Genomic DNA, 16,217 nt, shown 5'->3' on the forward strand with positions numbered 1-16,217 from the left:
CAGATAACTCTATGAGGGGGGAGACTTGGTGATACTGATCTTCAAAGCAAGATTCTTTCTCTTGCCCCCCTCCACTCCTCTCTCCTCAGCCTCAGGAGAATTTGGGCCCTGCATTGGCTCTTGCACACGCCTAGGATCTCATGGTTTACTTCACGATAATACTAATCCCAACAAAGGCCTATTTCTCCTCAGAAATTTGGGAATGTGTGTCAGTCATTCCTTGGAGTTCTTTCTGAGGTAAGAAAGGAAGTTCAGTGTGACTGTCCTCACTTTTCTGATGGGGAGATTAAGGGTCAAGAAACCAGGTGAAGAGGCAGCGACGTGGCTGAGTCGCTGGGGCAAGCCAAATGCTTTGCAAGAGCAGCTGAGCCAACATTGTGAAAACTCGTGCCAGGGAGGTTCTTAAATGGATGACTGAAGAGCGCCATATACATGAAAGAAAATGTATCCACGTTAAAAAAAAAAAGCCCCAACATTCAGATATCTAATGGGCAAAGGGGACAGGGCTGGGTGAGGAGGGTTTGCCCCGCTGGGGCTGATCTTTCAAATCTCTTATTTTCTGTGAATGCGGCCGTCTCCCTGAACAGTCCAGGCATACAACTCGAAGCTGCAGGATCTAGGTCATATGTTATAATTTTTTCAGCCAGTCTGTCCTACTCCACATTGAGCTCTGTTTGAAGTTTCAGGTCTGATGGGAACCAGTGCTCCATAGACATTTTCTAAATGAGTTGAGTAACTGAGTCCCTGTGGTGGTCTCTCAACTCCTCAGTGATCAGAGGCTGTAGAAGGTTCCTATCAGCACAGAAGTAGGAGAATGTAACCCAAGAGAACTGTGGGTGGTCCTGGGGTGTTAGGAGCTTGGGAGCACCTTTTGTACCTATAATGAGATTTATCCCACCTCCCACTTTGGGGGGAAGACCATTAACACAAAGGGCCTGCCAGTGGTTTTCAGGTGTGGAAGGATTTGTGTTGTCTTCCAAGTAGGCAGACCCCAGGCCCTGGAGAGACAGGGACAAGTAGATAAATTTTCTCATGTAAATCAATCATCTAATCCATGAGATTTACAATTGAATAGGTGTCCAGACAAGATGTTATCTGCCAACTACTGGAGGGGGGGGCTTCAAATTTTATTGACATAGATAAGACTTTCATCAAAGAATCCCCTTGAAAGGATTTAGTAAGGAATTCCAAAGCAAGGTGTTTATAACTATAATGTTTCTCCACCACTTTGTCCCAGGCTTCTGCTCCTAGTTCTTTTTCCCTAATTTCTCTCCTCTTTTTAATGCACTAAAAGAAAACTACATAAAAGACTCTTAAGAGAAACATTTAAAAGAGGGATAAGGGAAATTTCACGGGAGGGGACATTAGGAAGATTGGATGAGAAAAAGAAGTTCAGACCTGGCTCCTTGGATGATTTTCACTGAGCCCAAGTACAAAGAACACAGTCAGCTTTAGTAGTAATGTTTAGTTCCCTTTTCTGTATACTCACTGGAATAAGATGGTGTATGGGAACGGAACTTGTGGTAAAGAAAACCTTGCCACAGAAGGACTCCACCCTTGCTTACCTTCCTCTGGAGCCAGCATCTGTATGTAGTGAATGGTAAACGTGGGGCTTCCTGTGTTCTGCAGTGTGCATTGCTACACAACTATCTCCAGTGGAATGAACCAGAATACAAAATTTATGGCTCTTTTGAAATGTGATGAAGCAACATACAATTCAGAAATAGGGTGGTCACATTTTCTGTATTATGTTGCACTCTTTTGCACAACATGTAAGAATACAACATGAGAAACCTATGAAAGGAGGAAATAGAACAATTGAGGTTGTTGGCTAGGGAGGTTCTGTAGGGTAAAGGCAGAATACTAAATACCCCATCTAGCCAACATCCTCTCATGGCTATTATTCCTGTCTCCAAGCCTCTACTACTCTCCCCTCTTCCATTATTCTGTCTTATCATTCTTCCATCCATGCACCCACCCATCCACCCATCCGTCCATCCATCCAACTCTTCATCCATCCACTATCCATCTATTCATCCATCCACCCACCCACCCATCCATCCATCTAGTCATCCATCCACCCACCCATCCATCCACCCATCCATCCATCCATCCATCCACCCATCCATCCACCCACCCACCCATCCATCCACCCACCCATCTAGTCATCCACCCATCCATCCATCCATCCATCCATCCATCCATCCATCCATCCACCCACCCACCCACCCAAACATCCACCCACCCATCGATCTCTTCATGCATCCATCCATCCATCCACCCATCCATCCACCATTTATTGGGCATCATGATATTCTAGCTGCTGAGAATACAGACATCAGTGGCAAGCCAGTAAAGGTTAAACCACCAGTGTTTGTTGATTTTCATAGTGCAAATACCCCTACCTACTATGGCTGATTTCAAGCTACCAACATTACATCACTGAACACAAAGTTGGGAAGAGATACTCAGTAGCACACAATTATACAGTGTTTCCAACACACAGATACAATAGATGTAAAGAACCTCAAGTACACAGATAACTCTTAAATATGGTAGTTTGGAAGTGACGAGTTTTGAGTATTACTAAGTTTGCTGTCAATATATTTAATTGTACATTTATATAATTTGACTTTAGATAATGGCTGTTTTAACAATCAGCTTACAACATTTCTGAAAATTTAACTATTGGCTCTTGTGAGCAGATGTGAGTTTGCTCCAGCCTACCACTAGACAGAGATAAATAATGTATGCTGTCTGCTTTATGAAAAAGTTTTAGCTAGAAATAAGACATATACATATGTAAATAAGCAGTAGTCCTCCAGTTGGTGTGATAGTGCAATAGGGAAAGTGCTGGGTGTAGAATTAGTAGGGAAGTGGGGCACCTGGGTGGCTCAGTCAGTTAAGCATCCAACCCTTGATTTTGGCTCAGGTCATGATCTCAGGGTCATGAGATTGAGCCCACACACTGAGCATGGAGCCTGCTTAAGATTTTCTCTCCTGGGTGCCTGGGTGGCTCAGTTTATTAAACGACTGCCTTCGGCTCGGGTCATGATCCTGGAGTCCCGGGATTGAGTCCTGCATCGGGCTCCCTGCTCAGCGGGGAGTCTGCTTCTCCCTCTGACCCTCCTCCCTCTCATGCTCTCTATCTCTCATTCTCTCTCTCACAAATAAATAAAAAAATCTTAAAAAAAATTTTTTTCTCTCCTTTTCCTGCAGCCCCTTCTCACTCACATGTGAGCACGCATTCTCTCTCTCTCAAAAACACAAAAACAAGAATTATTTTGGAGACCCTCCAAAATAAAATCACCTTGAGGACAGGGTGGTGACTTGGACTCAACACAAGCACCTAAGAATAGAGAGAGGGTTCGTTTGAGCCCAGCATGTGGCCTTTTCCAATCAATAATAGTTTTTCTTTGTAGTCAGTGTCTTCAGACCCAAACACCCTGGGACAACTGTCATCCTAGGCAGAGTGTTGACAGCGGAAGGGAAAACTCTAACTTGGGAGCTTAAGCCCAGATACCCTTGCAGGACAGGTGAGGACTGGGGTGAACACGGACCACTTGGTGTAATAGTCACACCTGTCAAACTGTGCAGGACCAGTCCTCACTGACATCTCATGGTAATGAAATGAACAGCATATATTGGATTAATGACATTTTCCAAGTCCCACAGTTCCTGGTATCAATAGAAAAATTTATGCCCTTTGGAATGAGAAAGCCCCTGAGATTTTTTAGACACTTTGGTGGCTGGCAAGAATTTAAGGGAGGCTCTCCTAATGTGGCGTATGTGGATTTGAGCAAATACTGGGGAAAAAAAAGAATTAAGAGTTATGACCATTTGTATTCTGACTTGTAGAGCAGATCATAGGGGACAGAATCTGCCACGTACGTGTACATGTGCTAGAGAAAAAGATGTTGGCCAAAATGTTAACAAGTGGTATCGCTAGATGATAATTTCGTGTGTGTGTGTGTGTGTGTATATGTGTCAAATCCTGAGATCTAAGCTAGATGATAAATTTTGGAAGGAGGATTTACTTTTATAGATTTGCTTGCATTGTTTAATAATTTCATCTATTTTTCTGTCAAAAAATGTAATGAACAATATCCGTCAATTGCAAAAAAGGCAAGGATGGTTAAAGAAGGAAACAAAAAAATCAAACCATAATTCCAACAGCCACAAATAACTGCTGTTAATATTTTGGTGTTTAACCTCTAGACCTTCTGCTAGGCATGATGTATGTCCTTTGTACCCTCTCATCAGCCTTGTGTGAATCTGACTCCTGACCTGTGCGTCTGAGCCCCAGGTGTGGGGAGCGGGGGCAGAAGGCTCACAGCTTACACTGTTATTACGTTAGGTTTTTTCAACATGGTAGCTCCTTCAGCTTGGCTCACACATTTTCTTTTAAGATTTTTTTTTTTTTTTTGAGAGAGAGAGAGGGAGGGAGAAAGAGAGAGAAAGAGAGAGCACAAGAAGGGGGAGTGGCAGGCAGAGGCAGAAGGAGAAGCAGGTTCCCCACTGAGCAAGTAGCCAATGTGGGACTTGATCTCAGGACCCTGGGATCATGACCTGAGCCGAAGGCAGACACTCAGCCAACTGAGCCACCCAGGCATCCCTCACACATTTTTTAAACCTATCTCAATTAGCCCTGTTTCATTCCCCACAACTATGTCATAGCTGAAACCATTCTCTCTGTAGCTTACCTCCCACTTCAGAGAAAATACAGACTATCACATGTGATTTTTTTACTTCTGTAAGGGCCAAGGGCAGGCCAACCCAAGATGGGCCACTTTGGTGTGAACATTAAGTTAAAAACAATCCAAACCCAGCAGATTCAGAAAAAGCTCTTTACGTCTTCCCCAACTGCCTACTTTCCCGAGAAGAGAGCTAGTAACAAAGATTCCTCTTTACCTAAGAAACTTCTGTACATAAGAGGGCACCTGTGTTTTCCAAACACCTCTTTTCATCTTCCTGCTAGTGGTCTTTCTCCCCCTTGGTATCTTCAGACCCTTACCCTCTCCTTAGCTCATATAAGTCTTATTGCCTGTTTTTGGAATTTCCATGTCTGTGTGGATTCTCCATACATACACTATTAGATTTGATTTTCTCCTGTTAATCTGTCTCACGTCAATTTGATTCTTAGTTCAGCTGGAAGGACCTCAAAAGTCAGAGAAAATTCTTCCTCCCCAACACTTCCTTCCCTTCTACCTCTAAATCTATACCCATCCTTCCTTCCCTGTTTCAGATGAGAATCTACCTTTTACCTTGACTAAGGTCCATGCTGTTTCTTTTTTTAAAAAAAATCACATTTTTTTTTTCTGGCTTCACAGGTAATCATATACATATTGGAAAATTTAGAAATATAAGAAAACACACAAGGGAGAAAATAAAGTCACATATAATTTGACAAGACTTTAAAAGATTTTTAAAGGATGATCACTGCTAACATTGTAAGTTCTTTGTTTTTTCCCTGCATGATTGTATGTATCTGTACATTAAATATTTTTTACACACTGGAAATTACTCCGTACATACTATTTCATGTATCTCCTTTTCCTCTTACAATAGATCATGAATATTTTTTGCATGATGGCTACTCTTTTTTTTTTTTTTAATTGAGAGAAAGAGAGAAAGGGGGTGGGGAGGGGGAGAGGGAGAAAGAGAATCTTAAGCAGATTTCATGCCTAGTGCAGAGCCTGACATGGGGCTCAATCTCATCACCCTGAGATCATGATCTGAGCTGAAATCAAGAGTCAGATGCTTAACCAACTGAGCCACCCAGGCTCCCCATGGCAAATATTCTACAATGAGACTTTTAAAATAATTTTTGAAAGTTAAGAATCACTTTTGTAGGTTTTTTTTTCTTATTTTAAAAGTAGTGTGTACTCATTGTAGAATAATTAGAAGATACAGTTAAAAGGAAGAAAAATCTAGATACCTATAATCCCACCTTTGAGGTATGACCAGCTGACATAATTTTATATAAACCTATCTTATAAAAATAGGTTCATAACCAGCTGACATTTTATATAAAATCTATCTTATAAAAATAGGTTCAGCCAGACATCATTATTTATTATTTTTGATATGCAAATATTACCCCATTTAATCCTCATAACACCTTTTTTATTTTTTATTTTTAAAAATTATTTTATCATGTTATGTTAATCACCATACATTACATCATCAGTTTTTGATGTAGTGTTCCATGATTCATTGTTTGCATATAACACCCAGTGCTCCATGCAGTACGTGCCCTCCTTAATACCCATCACCGGGCTAACCCAATCCTCCTAACACATAATGTGGTCGCTATTGTGATGATATCTCCATTTCCCAGGTGAGGAGACGGAGGTCCAGAGAAGCTAAGTAACCTGTCCAAAGTTACATAACAGTTAGTGGTAGAATTGGGATATGGACCAAGGCAGTCTGCCTCCAGAGGCTGGATGTGAACAATTCAGCTATAGAGCTCTCAACTTATAGAGAACATCTTTCCGTGTTGGTAAATATCACTCTTTGTCATGCTTATAACATTCTACCACACCTCAGATATTGAGTTTTGTTTTCTCATGGTTCTTTTAAGATCTTCTTTTCCAATTAATAGTTGCATAGGGAATTACTTTCATGCTGTGAAGGGATTCTCATTTCAGCTTTTTCCAAACGGTTAACCAATGATCCAAGTTTTATTTATTGAATCACTTAGCCTTTCTCCACTAATTTAAACTGTTGCCTTTGTTTTGGCTTCTCTCTTCTCTTGCTTTCTTTGGAAAGTTGTTTCATTTAGTATCCACTCTCTCTCCTGGGTCTTGAAAATATGAGCTAGCTTTGAATTACCTATACATTTGCTTGGTTAATTGATTGATGTAGTTGTCCACTTAACAAAATTTATAGGGGATGCAATAGTGAATAAGATTTTAAAAACTTTCCTGGGGCTTACAGTCTATAGATGTATATGACACTTTTACAAAACACTTAAATGTCATATTTACAATGTGCCAGGCACTGTTTTTAGTGATTCACAAATACTATGCCTTTTAATCCTCATAGCAAATATATCAGGTAGGTACTGTTTTTATCTCCATGTTTCATGGGAGAAAACGAAGCATGGAGAGGTTAAGTAACTTGCCCAAAGCCTCTTAGCACATAAGTGGGGAGCTGAGGAGAGTAAGTAGGCAATTCCCAGTTAATGCAGTAAGAGTTACTTATCACAGGGGAAATACAGGGTTCTGTGGCAGCTCTTAGCAAGGGCACTTGGGGCCATGACACTCAGGAAAGACTTTTGCAGGGAGTGTGTCCAAATGATTCCTGAAGAATGAGAAGCAGTAGGCTGGTGAAGGGAACTGGGAGGGTGGGGGTAAGAATATTTAAGCTGGAGAAAGCAGTAGTACAAAGGCCTAGAGAGGAAGAGAAAGAGAGACTGTTATCTCCTAGAAGGTGGCCGGAACGGAAGGTGGGGTTGGGTGGGTGGGAGGTGAGAAGTCCTAGACTTGGAAGGGTCAGTAGGGAGCCATTGTCTTGTGAGTCACTTGAAGGGAATTTTAACTGTAGTCTAAATTAAGAGGAGACACTGAAGGGCTTTAAACAGGAGAGAGATTACTCTAGTTGCCACATGGGAGATGGGTATCAAGGGCACAAGGGTGTGGGCAGGGCAAAGTGTTGGAGGGGCTGTTCCAACCATCTTGGTGAGAAATGATGTTGCCTTCAGAGCAGTAGAAATTGGATGGAGAGAAACAATTGGACTCAGGTGTTCCCTTGAAGGAGTTTGATTGGATGGGTGAAGAGGAGGGAAGTCAGTGATTATGACCTGGGTCTTGGCTTAACCAACAAATCTCCATATTACCATCTTATGGCTGTGATGAAAATGTGGATAATAAATCAACTAGACTTAATATGCAGAGAAGAAAAGATAACTTGCCTCTGGTCTAATCATTACACTCCTATGACTTCCCCCTTTAGCATTCACTAAACCCTCAATGAGGGAGGGCTGCAATGTTTATAAATATGGCAGATGTTAAGAGTATTATCGCTGATGATGGGATTAGGCGCAATTAAAACAAACTTTTTTTGCAGCTTTACTGAGATATATTTCATATACCATAATATTCACCCACTTAAAGTATTTACTTCAGTGGTTTTTAGTATATTCAGAGTTGTAGAGTCATTTACCACAATCTAATTTTAGAACATAGTCAATACCTCAAAAAGAAACTCTGTACCCATTAGTAGTCCCTCCCTGTTCCAGTTTCCCTACCTCACCCCCGCCCCAGGCAACCATTAATCTGCTTTCTGTCTCTGGATCTGTCTATTCTGGACATTTTGCACAAATGATGTCATAATATACAGTCTTTGGGGGCTTGCTTCTTTCACTGAGCATAATGTTTTCAAGGTCCATCCTTGTTAAAGCATGTGACAGTACTTCATTTCTTTCATTGGTTGAATAACATTCCATTGTTTTGTTTATATATATTCCATGTTTTGTTTATATATTCATCCATTAATGGACATTTGGGTTTTTTCCACTTTTGGGCTAGTAAGCATAATGCTTCTATGAACACTCATGTACAGATTTTTTGCATGGGCATGTGTTTCTCAGAGTCATTGGACCATTTTATATTCCCACCAGCAATGTGTGAGCATGTTAATGTTTTCACATTCTCTTCAACATTTGTTACTCTGTATTTTTCACTTTAGCCATTCTGGTGGGGGTGAAGTGGTGTCTCATCACAGTCTTGGCTTGAATTTCTCTAATCACTAATGATGTTGAACAATTTTTCATGTGTTCATTAGCCATTTGTATATTTTTTTTTGGGTAAATATCTCTACAAATTCTTTGCTCATTTTTCAATTGGATTATTTATCTTTGAAAGAGTTCTTTATATATTGTGGATACAAGTCCCTTGACAGATATGTGATTTGCAAATATTTTCCCCCATTCTGTGGGTTGTGCTTTCTTAATGATGTCTTTTGATACACAAAATTTAAAATTGATAAACTTCAATTTATTTATTTATTATTTTTTGTTACTTATGCTTCATGAGAAAACACTGCCTAACCTAAAGTTAGGATTTGCTCCTATGCTTTCTGCTAAAAATTTTATAGTTTGAGGTCTTACATTTAGGTTATGATCCATCTTGAGTTAATTTTTGCATATGGTGTAAAGAAGAGGCTCAAATTCATTCTTTTGATGTGGATATCCAGTTGTTCCAGAACCATCTGTTGAAAAATTTCCCCATTGAGTTATCTTGGCATGCATAAGTTAAAATTTGTTCTTTATACTTTCCTTTTTTCCCCAAAATTATCCCCCCAAGAAAGGAAGAAACAAAGAAAGAAAGAAAAAAGAAAACCAAATCCATAATCTTTTTCTTCTTTTTTTTTTTAATGGAAGACGCAGTAGGTTTTGCCTGAGTTAGATTTAACTGGGTATCTTTTCTGACACCAGATCACACCATCCTTTTATCTTTTGCTCATTATTGAAACAGCCAGTCTCCTCTCAAGTTCTACTGTTTTAGAGTTCGTGACAGTGGAACTGTCTGGTGAATCTTAGCTATACAAGTAAAGTGAAAGCCCCATAAAAATAGCTAAGAATTTTCCCAAGGACTTTATGTGTCAGATATATGGGAGAAGTTACTCTTGTGCTGGGGCAGGAAACAAATGTAGTTTAGCTGCCTAAGTTATTTGGTTATAATGCCAAGGTTTTTTTTTATTTTAAGTAGTTTTAAGTAATGTCTATGCCCAACGTGGGGCTCAAACTCATGACCTTGAGATCAAGGGTCACATGCTCCACCGACGGAGCCAGCCAGGTGCCCCTATAATGCCAATTTTTAAAATGTTTTCTCTACCCCTGAAACTAATAATACATTATGTTAACTAACTTGAATTTAAATAAAATCTTAAAAAAAATAAAATGTTTTCAAGGTTTATGAAGAAGCATATATGTTTGGTATTATACATTTATCAAATGAAACTTTAAAAATACTTAAATCCTGATGACATTGTGGTATGGTCAACTGCATTAGTCTTTTTAAGAGAACCATGGTGATATGAAACATACTGAAAGTTCACCCAGTGATATCTTTTGGAAATAGCCTAAGGAAATATTCTAAGAGAATTAAAAAATACAAAGATGTGTTATTTATAATGGGCAAAGATGGAAAAATATTTCAATGCCCAAGAAGCAGAGGATGGGTAAACAAACTATATTTGACAGGAAAATGCTTTAGAACCCTAACTACTGATGATGGTTATTACAGTGTGGTGCGGAAATATGTACGAATGCGTATACTAATGTGAATTGAGCAAAATAGAATGTGCATATATACCTGGACTGAAAATGGTCTAAGGATGGATGGAGGCTGACAGATTTCGAAACTAATTTAGCACAATATTGATGTCTGGTAGATTTATTTCCACAGCATACACACACACAAATCTGCTTGCATGTAAAATGGAAGTGAAAACAAGCTTTCTGAGGGCCTCTGTATTTCTGCAACATATCTTTTTCTTAATTATTTCCTAATTCATTGAATTCTTATTTTAATATCTAGGGGGAAAAGAATAAGCACTTGGAAACAAGAAATTAAAGATTTCTCAGAATTCAGCTGTTGAAATTATTATTCCCGAGGAAGATGACCAATTGCTTAATGAAGCATTTTTCACTGATGCTTGATGGGGCACGCTGAGAACGTGTCTGCCCATAATCCGGGTTGAGGGAGAGTCAACTGTTGATCTTGGGCATTGTGCGGTGTATTCATTTCCTGGGGTTGCCATGAACAAAGTACCACAAACAGGGTGGTATTAAACAACAGAAACTTACTCTGTCATGCTGCTGGGGGTTAGAAGTCTAAAACTGAGGTGTCAGCAGGGTTGGTTCCTTCCGAGGACTCTGAGGGAGAATCTACTCTTGTCTCTTTCTCGCTTCTGGTGACAGTTGTCCATTTTTGGTGTGCCTCATCTTGTGGACATATCACTCCAGTCTCTGCCTGTGTCTGCCCTACATTCTCCCTGTCTCTGTGTCTTCCTATGAGGATGCCAGTCACATTGCATGACAGGCTCACCATACTCCCCTATGGCCTCATTTTAAGTTAGCTAATCACATTTATAATAATACGGTCACATTTCCAAATATGATCACAGTCTGAGATGCTGTGTGTTAGGACTTCAACAGATTTTTTTAAGGGGACAAAATTCAAACCACAGCAGGTGGCCTTGGGGTTAATTTAATTAATGTACTGTTCTGATTAATTCCAAAACAAAACCTCAGCTTCCCATGACAGGCCTTAGAGGGATCCGCTCAGGAACAGTGCTTCGTAGTGGGGGAATGGTCCCAGGAAACTGGGACAGATTGCTCTGGTAGGCTGTTGACCTTTCTCCCTGAGAAGGTGGCCTCACTTCCGGTTGACCATGGATGTGATGGTTAAGCCCAGTGGGCAAAGACAGAGGCTGTTTTGTGGGGAATCTCTTGGTTTTATGTTTCCACACACTGGAGAAACGCTCCTGTCCTCATTGCTCCTTCACTCGGACTCCTCAGTGGGTGAAGAGTGACTTAGCTGATTGGTGTATTTGGAAGATGGCTCCGAGCATGCTCCATGGAGCCCCTTTCCCTCCCCTTTGGAGCCAGCTGTCTGCAGTTCTGCATTTTTTTCACACATGAAATTGTGCTGGGGCAATGTGCTCTGGGGGAGGCGAGTGGTGGTCCAGCGCCGCTTTTGACCGGGTGGGTGAGTCTGCCTCATGCTGAAGGGTCGGGATCAGCCTATCACTTGGTCCACAGACCTAAGGCACACTCTCCACCTGGCCTTTTCCTGTCCTGGAAGTCTGTCTGCATTTCCAGTACTTTAGGTGATGCTTTGGTTTTCTTCTGCCTGCCTCCTGTGTCTAAGTCTCACTCAGATCCAAGTTCAGGGAGAAAGAAGAGATGCCTGTCTAGGTTTCCTTGAACTTCCAGAAAAGGATGCAGTTCTGTCAGATACGCCCTCTGCCCTGGAAGAACCGCGTGTGGAACGCACACCCAGGTACGACAGGGCGGACGCAGGTTATGACCCTCCAGCTCCCAAGCTCTTCCTCCACGCACAGTCGGGAGAGAGGGGCAGGGTGTGCTGCAGCCCCAAAAGGGGCAGCGGTGAGAATGAGGGGCTACTCTGTCCATGTCTAGCTGCTTTTATGCCTGTTTATCAATCAGCAAACATTTAAGGAGAGTCTGGTCTGGGCAAGGCGCCATCCCAGTCCCTGCCAGGAACACAAAGAGCCAGAAGGCAAACACGGTCCATCCTCAATGGATTTACAGTCTTGTTGGAGCAAGAGGTGCATAAAAAAGACAAGTTACATTACAAGACAGGATGTGGTCAGTGCCAGTGAGTTTTAGGGGCCATTAAAGTGCCATAAAAATTCCGAAGAGGACGAGAACACTTTGGGACACGGCGCCGATAAGAAACGGGGGGTGGAGGGGGAGATACTTGTTGGATAGGAGAATTTTCCAGGCCAGGAGTACAGTGTGTGAAAAGGGCCTGAATTCAGAATGTTAATGATATCTTAGTAAGCAATTTGAGCAACATTGAAGGAGTCCCTGTTGTGTCAAGAGCCAGGGGACAAGGCGGATACAGTGTAATGTGGTACTCAGATGGGCAGGCTCAGCCCCCAGCCCCATAACCTGGACTTTCAGCTCAGACTCTTACGAATGGCATGCTCCGGGGCAAGTCACGTCACCCCTGCATGCCTCAGTTTCCCCGTCTCTGTGCTGGGCACTGTCATAGGCACTGAGGATACAGCAGTAAGGGAAGTCCCTGTTTATTTCATCCTTGCTGTAGGCATAGGTGGTGTTCTAAGCACTTTTTCTACTAATTCATTTAATCCTCAGAGTGACCCAGTGGGTACTTTTATTGGAAAGTGTGGTCCAGAGAGGCTGAGCCCTGTGGACTAGGTCTCACAACGAGCAAGAAGCAGGGGCAGAATGCACACTCCAGAGATCTAGCACCAGAAGCCGTGCTTTGAACCCCTGTGCTAAGTTGCTTTGAAGTGGAAGGTTCTCTGAAGGTTGTGGCAGGGGGGATATATGATTGCATAGCGTGGTGATGACCTTGAGCACTAGAGTAAGGAAAATCAGAACATCTCGCAAGTCGAGTTCTTTCCAGTTTACCGCTTTGCTGCTTGAACAAGTTGTTTGGATGTAAAATGATAGGTTCCATGTGGCCACTGAAGGCCTTGCAAGAAAGTTAAAAAAAAAAAAAAACTATTTTAAGATTTTTTTTTTCCTGTGATATAAATTGTGGTTTGAGGAGGAGACAGTTCAGAGGTAAGGGGGAGACTTGTTAGAAGGGGATGATAAGCCTGGATCGAGGGCAGGGTTTGAACAAAAAGGAAGGGGCAGAATTGAAAGACACTCCTAAGGGATGAATATTAGGTCCAGGAAAAATGTTTAACACACCAGTCTATTCCAGGATTAATGCCAGAGATACACAGTGCTGTGATTTTTAAAGGACTCTGCAATCACTACCTAATTAATCTATCCCACTGGGAGGCACACTTATCATTAAAAGGAAGCAGCTAATTTCAAAGCTTCATACCCTTCCTTCACAGTTGAGCTTTACATTTGGTTTCCAGAGTAATATGTGTTGCCTGAAGAGCTGGGAAAAAAGGAACCTCATGTTCGTTTTCTGTAGTAGGTTTTGAGCTTGTAGCTGCTTATTCCTTAAGCATTAGAAAAGCAATACCTTACAGCTGAAACAGGAGATTGTAGACTGGAATGTGTAAAAAGGTGATATAAATCTTCTGGCTTCTGTTAGCTCTATGAAGATCCCTCAGTTTAAAGAATGATATACATCTGCTCATCTTCAAGAGAGAGATCAGAATGTCAGTAGCTGTATTTGCTTGAGGACGCAAGGGAGATTCAGTGATCAGGAAATGGAAGAAGGACTTAAAATATTTTTGTTCTGATTGAGGCCAGGTGGGAGAGAATTTGAGCTCCAAATCCCCCTGGGGCAGGATTATCTAATCCTCTTGCCCTTAACCCCTTTGTTTGGTTGGTATGGAAATGTCAGCAGAGATCCGCTCGGGTTCTTCACCCCACTTCCCAAACCTACCACACAGGGCAATAGTTAGCAAACCACATGAGGAAAAGACAATGCTTATTCTTTTCATAAAACTTCAGCATAGTTTCAAATCTCCAGAGAATCCTAAGAACAAATGTAAAATTCGAATACCACAAAGCTGGGACGCCTGGGTGGCTCAGTCGGTTAAGCGACTGCCTTCGGCTCAGGTCATGATCCCAGGGTCCTGGGATCGAGCCCTGCCTCGGGGTCCCTGCTCAGTGGGGAGTCTGCTTCTCCCTCTGCCTGCCGCTCCCCCTGCTTGTGCTCTGACAAATAAATATTTTTTTTAAAAAGAATGCTACACAGCCATTTATGAAATGTGCTAATGTGTACATGCTACTGCGTAAGGCATTTCACTGAGAAGACAAGGATAAAAATGTCTCTGACGGAATTTGTATCGGAAAGAGAACAGGCAAGCTGCGGAAGAGTTTTGTATGGCACGATCCTATTTTCTGTTTAAAAGAAGGTGTATGTACGTAGGTGTGTTTGTGAATGCATGGGAACGTCTGTGTATTTATCTTCCTTGGGATTCATTTAGCTTCTTGGGTAAAATATCCATCTGTTGTGGAAAATTCTCATACCTTATGTTTTCTTCTTCTAAATTTTTATTTTGAACGATTAGAGATTCACAGGGAGTTGTAGGAAACAGCACAAAGAGGTCCTATGGACGCTTCTCCCAATTTCCCCCAGTGGTTACACTTGGCCTTGGCAACAGCACAGTAGCAACTCCGGGAAATCCGACGTTGGCGCAGATGTGTGTGGTCCTGTGGTGTTTCACTGATGTGTAGATTCCTGCAACCAGCACAGCACAAAAGCAGAAGCACTGGCTTGGTCCCCAGAAAGGTCCTCTGCTGCCGCCCCTTCCCAGTCACTCAGACCTCCCTCCCCCTCCAGTCACTATTCCTAATCCCTGGCCACCACCAGCCTGGCATCAAATGTTTGACAACAGTCGAGAACGTTATATGAATAGACCCACGGTGTGTGTCCTTTGGAGATTGGCTTTTTTCACTCAACACGTTGCCTTGAGACCCATCCAAGTCCCTGTGTGTATCACCAGTCCCTTCATTTTTATTGCCGAATAGTCTCCCACGGTTGGCTGAACCATGGTTTAACCATTCACCTAGATCAGATGTCAGTAGGTTGTTTTCCAGTTCTTGGCTACTACAAATACAGCTGCTATGAACATTTGTGTCCAGGTGGTGTGTGGACGTAAATTTTAATTTCTGTGGAATAAATGCTGAGGAGTGGGTCATGTGGCAAGTGTGTGTTTTGTTTTGTTTTGGTTTTGTTTTTTAAAGATTTTATTTATTTGACAGAGAGAGATACAGCAAGAGAGGGAACACAAGCAGGGGGAGTGGGAAAGGGAGAAGCAGGCTTCCTGCGGAGCAGGGAGCCCGATGCGGGGCTCGATCCCAGGACCCTGAGATCATGACCTGAGCCGAAGGCAGACGCTTAACGACTGAGCCACCCAGGCACCCCATCAGACACAATTTTTTTTTTTTAAGATTTTATTTATTTGAGAGAGAGAGAATGAGAGACAGAGAGCACGAGAGGGAAGAGGGAAGGGGGCAGAGGGGGAAGCAGACCCCCTGCCGAGCAGGGAGCCCGATGCGGGACTCGATCCCGGGACTCCAGGATCATGACCTGAGCCGAAGGCAGACGCTTAACCAACTGAGCCACCCAGGTGCCCCAAGCCTCTGATTCTTGATTTGGGCTCAGGTCATGATCTCAGGGTCCTGAGTTGGAGCCCCATGATTGAGCTCAGCAGGGACACTGCTTGAGATTCTCTCCCTCTGCCCCCCATTCCTCTCTCTCTCTGAAATAAATAAATCTTCACTCTCAAAATGCTGACAAAATAATGTTTAAAAAAATAATAATGAAATAAAATCTGAGTTTTGCCTTTAGTAGTTGACAGGATTATAGCGTTTGAGATCAGAAGAGTCTTTACAGATTGACTATTTTAACTTCCTAAATCAATAAACTTGACCAAGTATTTTTTTTAAGAGATTTATTTATTTATTTATTTATTTTAAAGTTTTATTTATGTGACAGAGACAGCGAGAGAGGGAACACAAGCAGAGGGAGCGCGAGAGGGAGAAGTAGGCTTCCCGCGGAGCAGGGAGCCCGATGCGG

At 42.1% G+C, this 16,217-nt stretch overlaps 1 long non-coding RNA gene across 2 annotated transcripts in view; it reads right to left on the bottom strand.

Moving 5' to 3' along the window:
- Positions 1–3,210: 3,210 nt before the first annotated feature.
- The window catches only part of LOC145722915 (uncharacterized), a 102,329-nt gene continuing 89,322 nt past the window's right edge, over positions 3,211–16,217 (bottom strand). The window contains exon 3 of one of the 2 annotated variants that reach the window (XR_014147467.1): positions 3,211–9,213. This is a non-coding gene — a long non-coding RNA (uncharacterized LOC145722915). Of the gene's footprint in view, positions 14,877–16,217 lie in introns of both variants that reach the window. The other variant, XR_014147466.1, reaches the window with a different exon arrangement.

This window comes from Leptonychotes weddellii, chromosome 8, assembly GCF_054177405.1.
Source record: "Leptonychotes weddellii isolate Sample4059 chromosome 8, ASM5417740v2, whole genome shotgun sequence".
Taxonomy (NCBI): domain Eukaryota; kingdom Metazoa; phylum Chordata; class Mammalia; order Carnivora; family Phocidae; genus Leptonychotes; species Leptonychotes weddellii.